The 18,172-nt window shown below is 36.1% G+C and overlaps 1 protein-coding gene across 3 annotated transcripts in view; it reads right to left on the bottom strand.

The window, feature by feature from the left end:
• RGS7 (regulator of G protein signaling 7) overlaps positions 1-18,172 on the bottom strand; it is a 2,400,584-nt gene that overhangs the window by 67,972 nt on the left and 2,314,440 nt on the right. The gene's annotated exons all lie outside the window — the stretch shown is intronic.

The following is an 18,172-nucleotide window of genomic DNA, read 5'->3' as shown; positions in this document are numbered from 1 at the left end:
AAGAGTGCCCCTTCTCTTAGTCTTAAAACATGAATCAGCCAGAATGGTATAACCATTGAATGAGTATTTTTGTAGATCTTTTTTTTAATAGATGGGTTTCCTGTAAAAAGATGATCTGGGCTTTATGCATTTTGATATATTTAAGCAAACCAGCTCTTTTGACATTATTGTTCAAACCATTAATATTTATTGATAAACATTTATAAGCCATTGACTATAATGTGTATGTTGTTACTGAAAGAACTTTCTTCCATGTTGAATTGAAATCTACTGAAAACCTACTTATTATGGATGCATAACATGTAATAAGCACTACTTTCAAAAACCCAAAACTATTTACAAACACATATATGAAACATAAAGTTTCTGGTTTAGTTAAAAACTTAATTAAACCATCCATCCACCACCTCTCCAACACCAAAAGACACAAATTATCCATCTCTTCTTAGAATATAGCATAAAAACAAAAAAGAAAAGCATTATGAAAGCAACTAAAGAAATCTGAATCCATGAAATATACATCAGAATGAGAGTGTTCAATATAACTGAAGCTATAAAGGCCTTCAACACCATTCCCCATTCTGGTATTATAGACAAGCTCGCCAGCCTGAACATAAACCCATATGTCACAAGATGGGTTGCCAATTGGCTCATGGACAGAACCCACATGGTGAGAGTTGCAGGAGCTAGGTCTGACTCTATACTGGTTACAAGTGGCATTCCCCAGGGCTCAGTCCTAGGACCCCTCCTGTTCAGCATATACTTCTCAGAGGTGCAGGCAAGCATAGGAGAACTATGGCTGATCAAGTTCACAGACGACTGCAAACTAGGGGCTATAAATGACTCTCCGGCTGACACAGACATCCTCCAAAAGGGTCTCACTGAGATGGATACCTGGTATCAAAATCATGGCCTGAAGCTAAATGCCAAAAAGTGCATAATCATCCCCACTGGAAAAAACAAAGTACACACAAACTACCACATAGGTGGTAGCCCCCTAAATACGGAAAATGTAATAATGGATCTGGGGACCCAAGTAGATAGTAATCTCTCCTTTGATAATCACACTGCCAAAGTGGTTAGAAAATCCTTCTATGTAGCCCACCTAATCACAAAAGGGTTTCCATCCAGATCAAAAGAGGTCATTGTGTCCCTCTATTCATCACTCATCAGACCCATCATAGAGTACAATGCCCCATTTGGGATGTACCTTACAAGACACCTGCAACAGCTGGAAAGACCACAGAAGTACCTCACCAAGAGGATCACTGGCCTCAAACAGATGCCTATGCAGCTCGAGTGAAGAAACTCCAGCTGTACTCGGTTGCATATTGCCTACTCAGAGGTGATCTCTGCCTGACATACAAGGCCATGTCTAACCCAGAATTGATGGACATGTTCCACCTAAAGAAAACCTTATTCCCTCAAGCCACATGCTCTAGGGATCTAAACCTCACCACGACAATAAATAGGATGTGCTGGAGGGACAGATTCCTGTCCCAGAGACTTCCCATGCTTTGAAACAAGATTCCAATCTACATTAGGCAGAGCTCCTGGCTAACACTCTTCAAGAGAAACCTTGACGAGTGGATGGGAAACAGAAAGTTTACCCCGGGGATCACTTCAGTGGCTCTGCTGGACAGAGGCACACGGAACTAATCTAAGGGGGTGGCAAAAGCCAACACATTCTGGCTAGGCTTATACATGCCTTTGGGCAGATAGCCTAGCACCTACCTATGAACCTATATGAATATGTCACATATGATAATGGCACCTCTAATAAGTAGATATGCCAGAAATATACATCAGATCAAAGTATGTATAAACATTAGAAGCTGAAGGTTAAGAAGATTGTCAATATTTCCAAGACTTTTCAAGAAACATCAGATGATTTAACCATTTTGTCAGTCATCTAATATTTTTCATTTAAGGATCTGTTGAATATATATATATATATATACATATATATATATATATATATATATATATATAAAACTTATTGCAACATAAATATTATATTTTACACTTATACACATATTACTCATATGCATTAACAAGACCAAAAAAAAGAGGGACTCACAACCCTTTGTTTAGTTTCTAAAGGCTTAGTTATGTAACATAAGTCTGATGTTAATATGCATAATGGGTTTTCTAATGCAGTTCCTAGTTCACTTGATGTCATTTACTTACTAATAGTGTCAGTGAATCTGCAGAATGTATGCATCTATAAAAGAACATAGGTATTTTCAAAGGAGTCAAATACTTCCATCAGAACTAATCATTTACTATTTAAAGTATCTAAGTGAAGGATAACAGAATTTCAAGAGAAAAGAATTCTAAATACACGAATTTAACAAGTTCAAAAGGTCAAATAATGTCATCACTGTTTCCTCAGGCTGCAGCTTCATAAAATTGTTAAAAAGTATCTAAATAGGCTCATGCACAACAGAGGTTGTCTCTAGTGAGGAAAAACACATCTTTGGTGGGAAATGCAAGTCCTGTAGCTTTTAGAGTTTACAGAAAGCAAAAAAAAAAAAAAAAAAACACTCAAGCTGCCTTGTCAGTGCATGTCATGAATCTCCACAATAAGAATAGTCACACAGACCACCAGTTTCCCCACAAAACATCAACATCATGAAAAAAGTAACCCTTTCATATAAAAACAGCTAATTAGAAAAAAAGAACCTATATACATATTTATATATATATATATATATATATATATATATATATATGAAGAAGAAGAAATATATATATATATATATATATATATATATATATATATATATATATATATATATATATATATCTATGGGTCTACTTCATATGACTGAAAGCTCATATGATCAACAACCATTTGACTGACACCAAAACACTGAAAGCTCAAAACACCTAAAGCTCATATGATCGACACTCATAATATCGACACATGAAATCCAAAGCATTATGCCCTTTCCCCACTGTAGCGCGACCCTGGAGTAGGAATAAATAGTTAGGGGGGGTGGGGGGTGAAGCCCCCCACATATGTCATACATTTAAACATACATATGGATACTTTTAACAGAATTGACTATATTCATGTAAATAATGTGAGGGGCTACACCCTCCACACCTCCCAATGTGGGGGGCTGTTCCCCCCACACCCCTTAACTATTTATTTCTACTCCAGGGTCACGCTACAGTGGGGAAAGGGCATAATGCTGTGGATTTCATGTGTCAATGTTATGAGTGTCGATCATATGAGCTTTATTTTGAGCTTTCAGTGTTTTGGTGTCAGTGTTATGGTTGACGATCATATGAGCTATCAATTTTATATATATATATATATATATATATATATATATATATATATATATATATATGTGCACGATGGTTGCCGTGCACGAACCAAAACAGCTATGCAGCCAAGTTACACATCTCCAAACTAGGTTCAGCACCCGCTCTTATGCCGGACTGGCATAAATAAACAGAAAAACAATAAAACCAAGTGGATTTTTTAAGGCTTTATTGCCTCCTGGTCTGCCCCACAGACCGGTTTATGTCTAAGCGTCATCAGTGTGTCATATGACGGCACACCACAATTTATATTTTACTTTGCTTCCTCCTTAGTTAAAGGAGCCATCCTCATTTCATACATACTCATACTAGTATATCACTCAAAAACCACCAAAATATACATACAAACATGGAAATGAAACGCTAATTCACTATTTATAACTAAATACAAAATTATTTTCAAACTCCCTACAAATATATTGATGTCTATTATGTACAATTGGGTTAAAAAAACCCTTAAACCCAACATGTGATTCATATTAAATATATGCCTACAACTACTATTTATTGGTTAAACATTTATATTACCAGTGTTCATTTAATCCTGGCTTAAACAATGCCCCTAAATTGACTATCCATCTGCGTTCCTTCTCTGTTAATATTTTATGTTTCAGTGATTCACTATCTATATTGTCAGCCACCTTGTCAATTCCAACAAAGACAAAATGAGCCTGGGGATGCTGTATAATATGCTTATACAGCGCACTTCTATTCCTTTTGCATTTAATATCACTGATATGGACTGCCATCCTTGATTTTAACTTACAGGATGTCTGTCCTATGTAGAAGCGCCACACTGACAAATAGCCATATATACTACCCAAGGGTATTGCATGTCACTAGACCTCCTATATCATAGACTTTACTAGTATTAGTGGACGTAAAAGATGCAGTCTTAGACATTAATTTACAGAATTTACAGTGACCACAATATGTACTCCCCTTAATCTGTAGGCCTACCTTTTTAGTTTTAATGCCTTTTTTGTAAGCAGTAAAATACTGTCCTATAGATTTACCCTTTCTATAGCTATATAGGCATTTAGGTCCTAGTATACTAGCCAGGTACGGATCATTCAGTAATATATTCCAATATCTATCTACTACTTGTTGTATTCTATTAGTGTTGTTTGCATACGTTGTAACAAATCTAATCACTTCAGGTGCTTCCATATTACCTCTATCTTTTTCGATTAGCAATTTATTTCTATCCATTTGATGTATTTCGGTCTTGGCCTGCTCAATATTTGTAACCAAATAGCCCCTAGCTTTAAACCTATCACTTAAATCATTTTCCTATATATATATATACACACATATGGGTTACCTTCAGAACATCGACAGACCATTTCATTGAAACCTATTTCACTGACAGACCATTTCACTGACAACTAGTAAATGCAGGAATTTAAGGCAAATAACAGGGAGTAGTGCAACCCTGGAGTTAGTATATATAGTTGGGGGGGTGTGGGGGGTACAGTCCCCCACATGGGGGGGTGTGGAGGGCAATGCCCCCCACCTATTTTGGTTTGGTTATTTGGTTTAAATTCTGTACTTTATCTGTTATTTTCTTCTTTTAAACCAAAACCCCACACCCCCCCAACTATATATACTAACTCCAGGGTCACACTACATTAGGGAGGGGGACAGATCCCTGTTATTTGCCTTAAATTCCTGCAAGTAGTAGTTATCAGTGAAATGGTCTGTCAGTGAAATGGGTTTCAATGAAATAGTTTGTTGATGTTCTGAAGGTAACCCATATATATATATATATATATATATATATATATATATATATATATAAACACTATTAATGTACTGTATTAATGTTTATATGTATCTAAACAAAGAGTCTAAAACATCTAGTTAGAAACACTAATCAGAAATGGTTTACTATCAATATCTCGAAATTCACAAAAAAAAAAAAAAAAAAACGGTACTAAATACTGAAGTCTTTAACCAAAACTACACCTACCGAGTGGCCCTATTATCAAAAAACAGCCATTAATGCAGAACATATCGACAACGACATTTTACAGCATTAACAACAATGCCACCCTTACCTCAACTCCCTAATCCCAACACCTAACTTCCCGTGTATGCAGGGGGGCAAGCCCCCATGCACCCCCCTGTGGGGGGCTGCACTCCCACACCCCCCAATGTATTATTCCAACTCTGAGATCACACTTCAGTGAGGAAAGGGATGTATTTCCCTAACCACACTGTACCGCAATCTCCTTACATGAGCGAACGGTATATTTGTGAATGCACAGTCCATTCGCAATTATACCATTCGCTCATGTAAACTACCGAAATATGAAGTATTCGAACATCTGTTGTTCGAATACTTCATAGCCGTGCAATTGCATGGCGATATTTCAATAGGAAACCATCAGAAACACATTGTTACCCCACTACTGACCCACTAGAAAAAATGCACTTTGGTATTAAGTCAAATTATACTATTACTGAAGAATTAGAACACATATATAATTTGTAGTTATTTAAAGGGAAAAGCATATACAGTACTTATAATGGGGAAAAGAGAGAAAAGGAACATTAGTAACAAAAAAGAATAGGAAGAAAGAAGAGAGAGAAGGAGAGAAACTGTTATTTAAATACTCAGTACTATATGTAATCAGAAGAAATAGATATAGAAAGGTAAAGAGAAAGGTAATAATAAAGAAGATTCACATTACCTTACAGTATAGAGATTTTCCAGAATCAAATATATTATGATTCATAAAACAATGCATTTAAAATTAGAAGGAATTTGTTCATTTGTCCTTTAGTTTCTTAGGTTTGTTTGCTCCTTCCTTCACAGACCATCCATTTTTCGTAGCCTGTCTCTTCAAACTCTGGGATGCCCATTCCATTTAGTCTATGTCCAACAGTATTTTCTTCTTTTGGGTACATTCTACTGCTTCTTGTAGGGAATCAAAGATCTTTACTGCTTCTGATAAGGTGAATTTGATTCTTGCAGGAAAATGAATTTGAGCTTTAATATTGGCTTTTTTCAATGACTTAATTAGAGGAACACACTCCGTTCTTCTGGATATGACTTTAGAGGTGTAGTCATTGTCAAAACGGATAACTTTTTCACCCATCTTGATAGGGGGATTAGTCCAAAACTGAGTTCAGCACTAAGTCCTTGTCTTGTGAGGAAAGAAATCTCACTATTATAGACCTGGGGTTAGATGAACTCAGAGATGAAGCTGGATTTGCCAAGGACCAATGAGCCCTCTCAATTCCAAAAGAGAGGGATTCAGGCATGTTTAGTGCTGATGAAAACCACTTATTGAGGAATTGAATCATGTTAGCACCCTCTCCTTTTTCTTATGTTATTCCTCCTTGATCTACTTTCAAGGTCTTCCAGTTTTTCAATCGGCCTGGTGTTTTGTTTCAGAAGAAATTCATTGTGATGTTCATTTTTTGTCACTCTTATTATCTAGGTCAGTTATTGATTCCTCTAAGGCAAGACTCCATTCATATTTTGTTTTACTATTCCATTTAGAAGTTGCAGTTGTTTATTGCATTCTTGTTTTGATAATATCGATTTTGTTTTTAAATTTGTCCATTTTTAGTGACAGTTCTTGGATGTTTGTTATTATAAGATGTAGTTATTTCTTCACTGCACTCTCCTGGTGTGGGTTCTTCGAGTTGCTCATCTTGGGATCTCCAGTAGAAAACTTCTTGACAGACTATGTATTAATTTTTAGAAAATAAAGAGTCTATGTTAATCTATGTTTTAGTATACTTTTAGACAGATTTTTCTAAAAATTAAAGTATATTTCCTGCCAGGATATTAAAATCTAAGCAGAGCTATGGCTTTCTGCTGATATCAGACTGGCATCTTGGCCACGCCCCATATATATATATATATATATATATATATATACACACACACACACACACACACACACACACACACACACACACACACACACACACACATACACACACACACCTTATTAATATATTAATGTAAGGTGGTGTGTGTGTGTGCGTGTGTGTGGGGGCAGAAACTGCCCACATGGGGGCAAACATATAAATAAATAACACTATAAAACTTTTAAGGAATATTTGCTGTATATGGTATATGACATTTTGATGAAATTCAATTTGATTAAATGTGCTTTAGTTTAAATTTGTACATATTTTGAGATTAGGTAAAAAGGGAAATGTAATATGCTCTTAAAATGAACCCATAATATCTGCCCATAACAGATGAGATAAAGAAATCTGGCAAACAGTAGAAAAAGAAGATTGTATGACTAACGTGTATAATAAAATAAATAAGGATATTCAGCAGTTCCTGGACAAACTAGTTAAACAGTAAGGCTGGATATTATATAAATTAGTGACTGGATCATATAGTAATACCATGAATTATAGCTGAGTAACACAACTAGATTAAAAGTAGAAATTCCACATAACTCATAATATTGACTGCTTTATTGGGATTATAAAATGAGGTCAAGTAAAATGTGCTATTAAATTGTTATATCGTACCATTTACAAATGTGACATTAGCGTTGCTGGTTCCTGCTGAATTTTTTGCAGCAATCTAATCATGTCTTAACTAATAAAGATGCACAAGATTTGGCTCCATTTGACTTTGTAGTGTGTAACACATATTGTATGCTCTTCCTGTTTCATTTTGCAGCAACTGTTTATAAATCTGTTTTAAAGTGACTCACTTAACTGGTACTAGCTGGTACATCCTCGCGGAGAATAGCTGGAAATTTTCTGCAAAGGGTCTACAAGAGAGCAATATGTTTTCAGTCTTTTTTCTTTATAGGAAACTTTAAAGTGTCTGATTTTGGGAAAAGGCATGTGCACTGGGCATACGAAAGAACTCCAACAGATGTAAACTAACCTTCACTAGATGCAAATAGCAGTACAAAATGGTAGGCACCTGTCATATCACAGCATGTGGCCTGAAGTGATGCAACTGTTTCCAAAAGCAAAAGTTTATGTTTTATTAAGTTGATTGCAGGCAAAGTTTCCAGTTAGAAGTACTTTGGACACAGGGTGGTGATTGCTGCAGCATTTCCAGCACTATTCCTCTTCTCTGCGTCTCTGCTTCAGTGAGCATACAGGCAAGTCATAACAGTGACATATACATATACTTAGAAATAGAGGCATTGGAATATTATTTTATAGGAAGTGTAGCACAGCGATTAAGACATTGGATGATATTCATAGGCCATTTATGCAAACACATGATGTCTGTGAATAAACTTTAGAAAATGAACAAATAATGAGATGCTAATGAGAACTGATTTAAATCCTTGCATGCTAATAGACCTTCTCATGCTTGCTTGTAATTTATAGTTGTATTTTGATGCAGTTCTGTTCCATGCACAGATTCATTATAAAACACAGGATCTTGCCTTTTCTATCTACCTTGCAAATGACAAAGATGTATTCTCTTGATGCTAGCTTTGCTCTTTCCTGGTGTGAGCTGCCTGTCTTGGCCAAACCAAAACCGCTTGTGCCCAGCAGTGCTTGATGACCAGGTAGGCAGAGATATAGACAAAAAATAACAACATAATTTTGATAATCAGGAAATACTTGATAGCTATAGAGTAGACAGGGATATTGTAAGGGTCTGGGGAATGCATGGCCTTCCTATCCCTGTGGATACTAAAGTATGTATAGCCCTCACTATATTTACCATGAGAACCTTTCAGTGACACACTGGGGACACATTGCACATTTTGCAGGCTTCTGCCTAGAGGATATTTCAGCAGTTCCCGGACATACTCTTGGCACATGTTAATCAATACATCTGTTTCTGAGTGTCATCTCAAAACTGACCCTGGACAATGAGTTCCTTTTATGTGATGGCAAATTTCCCTGAAGTGCTCAGTGTGATAGATTCCACCCATGTTGTAATTATAGGCCCATCTGGTCCATGGGGGGAGCAGTACTGCAATAGGAAGGGCTACCTTTCTATCAAATGCCAGGTAGTGTGTGATGCATTGGGGTATATCACCAATATGTTTGCCCAACATCCTGGCAGAACAAATGGTTCCCATACATAGCACACTAGCTCACTACCTCTCCTGTATAGTGGGTTCCTATTAGATGACTGAAGATGCATTCTATCGAATGTGTCTTGGTCGCACTTAAAACAATGCAAAGGCAAAATAGCAAAGCGGCTTTTAAGAGAATTCTTTCCCAGAGGAAGAATTTGCTTGGCTACTTCCATTACTTTGCCGTTTTTGGCATTGTAGTGCAATCTCAGAGTTGGTATATTTAAGTAAGGGGTGTGGGGGGGCACAGCCCCCCACTTTATGTATTCTTTTAATTTTTTTTTCTTTTTTTTTTTGGAACTGTTCTGAGCTTTTGATATTGTAAGCTTTCACTTACATGGGGTCGGTTATTCATCGTTCGCTTTTTTAAGCGTTCGATAATATAATATAGACCCTGCATGGTAGGATGTCCAGTGATCATCTTGTTGGTAAGTGTTTTTTTATCATTTAAGTAGTTATACATAATAAAATATACTGCTGAATACTAAACCATTTTTTCTTTGTTTTGTCTCCCATCCCTTTTTTCTCTGCTTCTTTTTCTTGTGTTTTTATTTTTAGGTGATGCTGGATATCCACTGAAGCCATGGCTCATGACACCAGTGAGAAATCCAAGTGGGGCTGCAGAATATAATTTTATTACAGCCCTGTCACAGACTTCTATTGTCATTGAGAGAGCATTTACCATGTTGAGGAGAAGATTCAGATGCCTGGATGAACCTTCAGGTGCTCTTCAACATGACCGAGCTACTGCATGCAGGATGTTTACTGTGTGTTGCATTCTACACAACATGATTATGTACCAGTCTGGTAGTGAACTCATCCATCCTGTCACTGCAGCTTTCAGTTCCAGTCCTACTAGAACTAACGTTTACCAGCTGGCATCAGTAGTAAGGGACCCAATGTAGCAGGCTCATGAATGGCATATAGTTACACAGGTAAAGAGCTGGCATCTAGTCCAAAACTATGCATCATGCATTCAGGTTAGTGTTTCCTTTCCTGCAAAAAACACATAAGAGTATATTAATGCATGTAGTGATATCTGTGCATTATGCTGCATGGCGCATGGTCTACTGTCACTGTTCATAAGATACTTCCTCTTATTTTTAAATATATATATATTTTTTTACTTTAGAACAGGTACTCACATTATTGTTTATAAAAGTCATGCCTGACCCCTCACTGACACCAGTTCAGTGATGTCATAAGGCATCATATAAGGAATAATTCAATTTCTAACTTGTTTGCTCCAGAATGTTTGCTTAGGTGCTGTACTTAAGTATGCAATACTGAATCTCTGGAAGTGGTACATTTAATAAAAAGGTGTTATTTCAGTATTTCATTTAAATTTAATTTGCATTTAACATGAGTTCATTCCTTGTACTTGAATTTTAAATGTATCACATGCTCTTGATATCATGCAATGTTTCCTCAGTTTTAACTGTTACACATTTGAAATGATTTACTGTCCTCTTATAAGGTACCGCACATAAAATTATTTCATTTTGTCTTACATGACAAGTCATGTCTTCACAAATTGCAATCATCATTTGTGCAGTGCTGAGGTTAAAGTAGCAGCAGTGCTATTGTGGATGGCAGGATTTAATGAGTGTTTCTCTTAACAGTGTGTAATTTGTTTTATATTCTGGGTATTTGTCAGGCTGCCACCTGTAACACTGCTGAACTGAAATTCTTCAGAATGCATAATCCATTAATGGTATATAAATCAGTGTAATTTGCATGTTATGGCGTACATCTTTCTTTCCAGATATTTCCTTTAATTGTAAGCACTACCATTACTGAAATAAAATGCATGCAGATGCAAAGTGTCTTGATACTGATTTACATTGTGCAGTCAGATATTATGCAGTATTTCCTTCCTTTTTTTCTTGATAACTCATTGCCTTTCAAGTTTAACATTGCCATCTTTGTGTAGAAATCAAACTGTAAGTCCTTGAAAGGTCTAGCCTGAATCATAGTAGGCTAAGGTCAAATGTGTCATACGTGGCATCTCCGTAAGGATAGACTATGTGAAGGTGTATATGATCTGGAGGAGGGGCTGTCATGTGACCTAGATGGTGACTTGCTGTGATATCATGGCCTACTTGTTGCAGGTGATCCTATAGAATAGATACTGATATCACAGTGCTGCTGGACTGATACCATGAATGAGAGCCTCTTCTTTGTGTAGATGAACACTGATGTGGCCTACATGAGTCCTGTTATGTGTGGTCCTCCCTACTATTTCCACTGCCTTCTTGTAGCACAGTGTGATATGCTGTAACATGTCTGGACAATACCTCATCCTTTTTCCCTTCCAACACTGACCTCTATTTGAGTCTGGTAAGCACTCACTAGTGTATGAATGGAGGCGAACGTGGATGCTTGGTGTACCACCATACTATGGATCAATGTGATCATGGCATTATCTCTACTCTCTGCCATTTCCATGTAGTGTTGGAAATCCTCAAGTACACCCCGGAGGACTCTGACCATTTCTTGCTGACTCTCTGTGGCAGTGCGCTGACCCTTGGCAATGTCATGACACATTTGCAACTGACAGACAATGCTTTACATGTTTCCTGGGGTAGCTGTGACATATGCCTGTGCTTGGCACCTCTTTGTAAAGGTATCAATGTGGATGCTGTTACCTCTGAATTTCTGTTATCATCCATAAGGTATTCCTGTGTGTCTGGAGAATACCTCTTAACTTCATAGCACAAGAAATCTGGACAAAGCTTAAAATAAATGGGGGAACAGGCCCCAAAACAGGGTTAGATCTTATATACTGTTGTTATAAACTTAGAAAGTTGCTTGCAAAACATGGTGTATGTTAGTATGTATTTTCTGAAGGATACAAAGTTTGAAATTTAAAATGATATCACTATTTAGTGACGTAAATCCTCAGCTATTTCCCAGAAAACCATACATTTTTATGAGGAAAAGATCAAAAATATGAGATAAGAATCTGGGCATCCTGCATAAATCTGGACAGATAAGACATATGATCTGGAGACACTGGTGTAGAGGTGCAAGGGTTTTCTCTCTGTGCAACCTGTAGTGTAATGTCACCATGTACTTGGTTTTGTGATCTGGTGTCACTTTTTGCAGAGAACATGTTGTGGGGTATGAGATCTGTCATTAAACTTGGTGCCTACCTGCCACTTTCCTCGGGTTGTCTCATAAATATAACTATGTTATTGTCATCATGTTTAGAGCCGAGTTGACCTAGTGGTCTAATGCACTATGCTGTAGTTCAGATGGTCCTGGGTTCAATACTTGTTAGGGGCGTATATTTCTTTTGGATGGTGCTGTGGTGCAATGGTAGCATTGTTGCCTCACAGCAAGAGGTTCTCTGGTTCAATTCATGGCTGGGGTGCCTTCTGTGTGGAGTCTGCATGTCCTGCCTACGTTCATGTGGGTTTCCTCCCGGTGCTCCGGTTTCCTCCCATGTTACAAATACATATGTCTAGAGCATTTCTCCCTGGGCCTCTACTGAAAATTGGCTTCATTCCAAGTCAGACTTTCCCAGTAAATAAATAAAAAATAAAAATAAAATCATCAGCAGTAGCAGCCATTCTGATGTTGATATGCTGTAAATTAGTTGGTGTAGTGGAACTGTTTATTTCTGCTGTTCACCACGTAAATAATTAAATGAATGCAATACTACTCAAATAATGGAGTATACTACGGTATGCTCTGTAATGGGGTATGGAGAACACTTGCCATGCACAATCTGTTCAGTGTCATTATGTGCAGGAGTGGAGGCTTCATCTGATAACAGTAATTATAGGTTCATAGGTTCATAGGAGATTACTAGGCTAATGGCCCTAAGAACCCTTACAAGTCTAGCCTATATAATCCAGTTTTACCCAATATATGGCCCTTAGGGACAAGAGGATGGCATGGACTTATGCCTATGCCTTGAGCGTCTTTCAGATTGCCCCTCTCCATAAGGGACATAGGCACTACTCCAGGTGTTAACTTGTGTGTCCCCATCCATTGATCCAAACTGCATTTGAAAAGGACCAGGGATAATGTGTTATCATTGTTACATGCAATCATTCCTCTCAAGTATTAAATTTTTCTATTTAAATATTTTATAATTGTCAAGCCAACCTTCCTTAGTAGAGCTCTGTCGATGCTACAGATGTGCTTAGTAGCCAGAGTCCACACCACGTCTGATTGTGCCAGGGCCATTATCATCTGTTTCACCCTGAACAGAGAGGAGATATTCCTCATCATCCCCTTCAATAATGCTATAGGCAATAGCATTCTTCCTCGCCTTTGCTCTTGCATGTCCTACATATATCATTGGCCCTGTGTTAATGTGTTTTTTTTCACCAGCAGGATTTATATCCATCATCACTTTGTTCCAGGCCTTTGTCCTCTCAATTTGTTTGGTTCTCCCTTTCAGCAGGCTTTGGGACTTGGCTGAGGATGTGGTACAGCAGGTACTGGATAGACAGATTCAGCCAGTCCAGGTTGGTCTTTGGTGGGTTTAAGACTCACTGCCCTGGTCAGCTCTGATCACTGTTCCACCAAAGGCCCCTGCCCCCTCAACAATGGGTCATCTACCACAACACCATTAGGGAGTGGAAACATTTGAGGTTCTGTGACTTTGGGTCCTCCTGATCAATACTCCTCTTCTCCCTACTTTTCTAATCCTCTTTCTTACATCCTCTAACCTACCTCCTATCTAAACTACCCTTTTACATAAAACAATTTATAAAAATAGGTTAGTCTGTCCCTGCCACAATCACACTACCTCCCACAGCACAACCCTCTATGTTTCCTTCTGTGTTTCCCTCTTTTGTTATGTCTTCCCTTTTTCAAGCTTTCCTGTCCTGCAACTCTTTTAGGAAACCAACAGGGTATAAAATAATTATACCCATATATAACACATATACAACCCTTTATCTTTTTTAAAAGTTAATAAAAATAGCTGCTGTTTGTTCTATTTGCCTTAAATGTTTCAAAATGCTTGCACATAACCATGGTCATTCATAATACCTGCAAACTTTTGTAACTGAGCACTTACATTTTCGTGTAGTACTTCACACATGCTTAAGAATTAACTTCAGCAAGTGTATGTGTTTGAAGAATGCGCACAGGTTTTAAAATGCTGTTGCATTTCCATCTTCAGCATTAATAACTGCAATAATTGAATTTGCATATAGGCATAGTGGAGCTCTTCATGAATAGCCATTAGGAAGGTGCAAACCTTAAGACTGAATGCCGTCCATTGTATTGCAAAACTCCAGACTTAGCTGTGAATCCTTTCCATGCATGTTTGCCTACAGAGGGCTCTTTGAAACTCACTTTAAACAAAGCTCTGCAAGTACAGCAGGTGAAAATGGCCACAAAACTGAGTTCAAAACAAGAAATAATGGCCAACACTCCAAAGTGTGGAAATATAAACCATTTATTGTGGTTGCACAATCCCCAAAAGTCAGACCGCTTTCGGCAAAATAACTTGCCTCGTTTAGTGAAAACAATTCCATAAGCAAGCACATGCCCATATATATATATATATATATATATATATATATATATATATATATACACACACACACACACACACACACACACACACACACACACACACACTAAGCAAAAAATGAATTGGATAATTACAAATACTCATTAAGTCCCAGGGAAAATAAACCCCCCAATCTGATTATCCAACACTTTTCCTTTTTATTAAGTAAAGCATGCCCGCCAATTTTATTAACCCTGTCTCCCTCAATTCTATCAATAATAACAAATGTAAACTGTGCTGTAGGATGTTTAATAGAGTGTTTATAAAGAACATTAGAAAGCCTTTTATTTCTGTTGTCACTCGTGTTCAGAAATACGAATTTTCAAGGAACGTGAAGTTTGGCTAATATAAAAAGCAGAACAGGAGCAGGTTGCTAAGTAGATCAATCAAGCAGTACTGCAATTACCTAAAAATGTTATCTCATATACTGTAGATGTATTCCTACTAGTAAATTGCTGAGACTGCAAAACAAATTTTCATAATGAACAGTGACCACAAGGGCAATAGCCCATCACTCTTGTACCATTTAACGTAATCTGATGGCTATTAAATCGTAAATTGTCCCTGTGTTTGTAATGACTAAAAAAGAAACCCAATATTTTACCCCTGTGAAAAGAAAACAAATATTTAGATGTAAGTATTTTGTTAACTTATCTGCACATAAAATAACCTAATGTTTGTCAATAATGTCCCTAAGTATGTTATTGTTTCATCCAAAAGAGGTAACAAACCTCATAGTAGAACAGACATTTGGGTCCTTGTCCCTATAATCTAATGATGCACTCCTTTGTTGTCTTGATGCCCAATCACTGGCTAAAGTTATATTGTCATGTTTATAACCCCTTGTTACAAATCTATTAGTTAAATCTTGTTTAGGATATTCATACAGATCATCAGGAGAACAAATCCACCTCATATGTAAGAACTGTCATTTTGGAATGTTTTTGATAAGATGATATGGATGAAAACTGGTAGCATGTAACAGGGTATTATATTGTGGATGTTTACAAAAAACTGTGCTGCTCAAGGTGTTATCTGAATCCCTGGATAGCGTTACATCCAAAAAATTTATTTTATTGACATGATAATGTAGAGTAAATTGAATGCCCCACTTATTATCATTCAAATAATCAACAAATTATTCTAAATAAGCACTATCTGACCTCCATAACAACTAACAATCATCCAGATATCTACGCCAAATGTCAATCTCCTTCAAAAATATATTGTGATTGACATCATATCCCATAAACAAGTCTGCATAGATAAGAGCAAATGACATTCCCATGACAGTACCCTTAATTGCCAATAACAATCTCCATTGAAATAGAACACATTTTTGGACAAAACGTGTTCAGTAAGGCATATAAGAAAGTGTTAAATCTTGGGGAGTACAAGGGAACCTTATTGCGTCAGTATTTCAGTACTGCAAGTTATTGGGTTCCTTTTTTAGTCATTATAAACACAGGGACAATTTACAATATAATAGCCATCAGGATACATTAACTGGTACAAGAGTGATGGGCTGTTGTCTTGATTTTTATATTGGCTAAACTTCACGTTCCTTGAGAATTTGTATTTCTTTTTTTCACTAAATATTTTTTTTTATTATTTCAAATAAGATGTCTTAAACATTACATGAAATAAAGATAAATAACATATTTACAATTCTAAAACATTACTAACTTCAAACCATTATATAACTATTTACATTGGTGTCTATGCAAATAACATTGAAATTCTATATTATATAAAGTTAGAAACATAAGATGATATATCTTCTTCGATATTTTCAAGTATTTCCAGTACTTTCATCCAAGAGTAATAGTAAGAAGTAGATCTTTTAGTTCTGTTCTTCACTGTTAATATTTCCATGTGAGCAACTGTTGTTGTTAAAGTCTCAAATTCCTTGAACGTAGGTGAAGCCTCATTTTTCCAGTGTATAGTTATGATTTTACGTGAAATTGCCAATAGTGACCATAGGATTTTAGTGCCTTTTTTTGGTACACAGTTTGGAATAGGAGAGTTGAATAAAATTAAAGACTTTGTTAATTGAAAATTATCATTATAAACAATCTGAAAAAAATAATTAATGGATTTCCAGTACATATTGAGACATATACATTCATAAAAAACATGGTGCCAATCTGCTTTTATCTTGGTATGGCATCTCCAACACTGATCTTCAATAGAATACATTTTGGCTAACCTATGTGGTGTATAGAAACTTCTATGTAGATATCTCCAAGTGAATAATTGCCAGTATTTTGATAATGTAGAAAATTTGGAAGATTTTAGAATATTACTTTTTTCTTCTTCAACTGGAGGATGGTTGTTTATTAAAGTATAATAATCCCAGTATGATTTTTCATGATAGTTTTGTTTTTTTAACAATTTTATAGATATTAGACAAATAACCTGTACCCTGATAAGGCTGTTTTGTGATAAGAATAAGGTATTCAATGAGTTTTGGAGCTTCATGTCTAACTGAAGGTTGCATTTGTTCTATTTTATTTATAAGAAAATGCCTTAGATTTTGTAAAAACAGCCAATTGTCTTTATTTATATTATAATTATAAATTATCTGTTCATTTGTTAGAATTTTCCCTTTCTCTATAAGTTGATGCCAAAAGAGTAATGTTTCTTCTTTAAGTATATTTATTTTAGATATTTGGAATGTATCTAGAATATTTGGTGTAAAAGCTATAGGGAAAATAAGAAAAATCCAAGAATTAATATTTGGTATTTTGTTTATATATGTTCTGAACACTGAAAGTGTAGAGCTTACATAGTCTGATGGCAATTTATTAATATTATTTCTTTTCCCTAAAAAATAATCTAGAATTTGTATTTCTGAACACGAGTGACATCAGAAATAAAAGGCTTTCTAATGCTGTATATAAACACTCTATTAAACATCCTACAGCACAGTTTACATGGTATTATTGATAGAATTGAGGGAGACATGGTTAATAAAATTGGCTGGCATGCTTTACTTAATAAAAAAGAAAAGAGTTGGATAATCAGATTGGGGGGTTTATTTTCCCCGGGACTTAATGAGTATTTGTAATTATCCAATTAATTATTTGCTTGTTACTGTGTGTGTGTGTGTGTGTGTGTGTGTGTGTGTGTGTGTGTGTGTGTGTGTGTATATATATATATATATATATATATATATATATATATATATATATATATATATATCTATATAGGCATGTGCTTGCTTATTGAATTGTTTCAAATGGTTTATATTTCCACA

The sequence above is a fragment of the Protopterus annectens genome, chromosome 1.part2 (genome assembly GCF_019279795.1).
Source record: "Protopterus annectens isolate FY-2018-M chromosome 1.part2, PAN1.0, whole genome shotgun sequence".
Lineage (NCBI taxonomy): Eukaryota > Metazoa > Chordata > Ceratodontiformes > Protopteridae > Protopterus > Protopterus annectens.
This window is presented reverse-complemented; position numbering and strand designations above follow the sequence as displayed.